Raw genomic sequence first — 2,713 nt, 5'->3', positions numbered from 1 at the left:
CTAAAATTCTCTGATTTGTAGAGGCTCCTACTAATGACAAAATGCTGAGGTTCTGGCAATGGTCATGCTGCGTTTTTGGGTTGATGTCGAGGGCTGAAAACGCTGCCTTGCTATAGGGATGAGGGTGCGTGGGTGGGTTTTTATGGCTGAAATCAATGGGAATCTGCAACACTTGCTAGCGTTAGTAAAACGCTGAGGCTGCTGCCGATAGGGGATAAAAACGCCAGGCAAGATGTACTTGGATGGCGATGGGCTGAAGCTGGGAAAGTGCCAAGGGAGGGAGAGAGGCTAGCGATGAGAAAACACTGGCTTGATGGTGGAGTGGCCTCGCCAAGGTGGCTTGGGGAGGGTCTTGCTGAGAGAGGGAAGGAACACCTGTTCCTTGGGAAGCTTGTTGTGCTCCTTGTTCATCTGCCCTAATGTGCCAACTTGGGTTTGCTTCTATATTAACTTACCCAATTTGCCCTACTGAGTTCCCAACAAAATTGACTTAATAAATAAGTGAAAAATGTTAAAAATAGGGAAAAATAGGATAAAGTCACTTGAAAATTACCCAAATTGACTCTGATGGAATCTGATGGAAATGCTTATGCTTATGCAGTGTGCAACCAGAGGATATGCATCTACACTGAGTGACTGGGCATGCACTGTCTACTAATAGACTCACAAAAGTGCCAGATCACTTCTAATCTAAACCGACTGGACATGACGGAAACCCTAGTCTAGTGTGGACCTTCCAAACCGAATTCCTTGGTGCATGGGCATGAAGAATAGTCCAAATTCATATCAAACATGTTGAGAAGGTCAAATTTTCCTTTTGAAGCATGTCATTCCGAGCTACAGGTAAAACGTTATGGTCAAAATAATGTAAATCTGTCAAATTCGGAGCAAAAGCAAACTGTAAATCAAGAAAATCAAGAGGGTGAGATCTTATTTTTCCCCTAATCATCTTCTCGAAGAGAAATGAGTGTTCAAGGTCACTTGCATGTGATGGGACCAACCTAAAGATGGTTTCTAAATGCCAAGACAGACAAGTGAGATACCCTGCAGGAGCCACCCGTAGGGCCTCATGGTGGGGCCCACCTACATTATGCACCCCTCTGGAGCCTTCACGGTCTAAAATAATATTTTTGGTGAATAAATAGTCCCTCTTATGTCCAATATTCAATGAGTGGTCAAAGGACACTTAATTAGGGCTAATCACTCACCCTAATTAAGTGTAGCATAATCCCACTCCTGCACAACTATAAATAGCCCCCCTTGGAGAGACTCAAGGACACACACCTATATTTTCAACTTCATGTTGTTCTTGATCAATAGTAGAGAAACCCCCAACTCTCCCTCTTTCACATCCTCCCTCCTAACCCTCCTCTTTGGAGGAAGTGCAACTCTATCCTCCACTCTTGCTATTCTGCAATCTCTTACTCCATCAACCCAATAAATCATTTGTAGCACCTCAATAACTTGTAAATACAACATGATCTCTCTCATGGTTATGTTAATGATCATTAAATCATTTTCAAACAATCAAGTGTCGCAATTCACGAAGGTTAGCCAACGTCTGTCTTCCCCTTAAAAGGTGTGCGAGAAATCAAGTAAGTGTTCTACTCTCAATGTATCATTGGTTCGTTTCTCCCCACTTATTTCAATTATTCTAAAGAAATTTCTCACTCCAACTCTCTTTTGATTCATTACATATGCATTGGCTACCTCTCATGGTGATTTTATTTGTCACGGCATTGCATAGATGGAGATGAGCTTTCTATGCAAAGTGTGTTAGTTCGATGTAGGTAATTCTCTTGTGTGTGTGAGAGGCAAGTCTTGTGCGCATGATTTTTTTTTTAATGAGTGCTTGAGAGAGGAGGAGTTTGGATGTATCATGGGTATTCTTATGGGGAGAAGGTGAATGCTATTCCACAAATCGCATATTTACATTTGATGCACGGTATTGGGTTGCATAATCGTTGATGGTGTCAAGTGTCCAAAGTGTACATAGAGTAAGGGGTTCTCAAAGTGTGTTGCTTGAGTGGGTGAGTGCAAGTATTATTTTTATTGCTTTTCTTCTCCACTCCCAAAAGAAGGTGGTGCCCCAAGTAGTGTGCGTACCTCTTTACAAACATTTTGTGAGGGTAGGCCCATTGGTTTGGGTTTAGAGGCCCCATTTCAAAAAGCTCGCCCTCATAAAGTGGTGCCCCCACTGAGGAACATATTTCCAAGTTACCTTCAAATTTTTAGTGATGAATAATGGAGTTCCCATCTATCCATTTCATTTTGCACAACACATTAGAGTAAATGTTCACATAGATAGAAAAGTCTTTTTCAAACAACGCATTATGTTTGGTGCAGAAAGACTTAGAGAAATACTGGCATCACCCAATCCAATTATACTTCCAATCATCAATTATGAAACTTCTTTTGGTGTTCACGTGTTCATTTTGTTTTAAAGGAAGGAACAAGGAGTGGTGAAGGGGTGCTCAAGGGCCATATGAAGGAACGAGGTCTTCAAACCAACAACGAGGAGTAGCACATGAATCACGATCAAAACAATGAACCTTTTAGGCCTATTGCTCGGAAATCCATTCACATAATCATTGCAACTAAGTTTAGGTTTCAATCTATCATAAGGAGGATATTTGGATCCACTCGCCTCAATGAGATCAATGCTTCAATTAATCCACTTATTCTACCTATGATAAAGTACGAATTAACAATG

Source organism: Adiantum capillus-veneris, chromosome 29 (assembly GCF_014529385.1).
Source record: "Adiantum capillus-veneris isolate H3 chromosome 29, ASM1452938v2, whole genome shotgun sequence".
NCBI classification, from domain to species: domain Eukaryota; kingdom Viridiplantae; phylum Streptophyta; class Polypodiopsida; order Polypodiales; family Pteridaceae; genus Adiantum; species Adiantum capillus-veneris.
Note: the sequence above shows the minus strand (reverse complement) of the source record.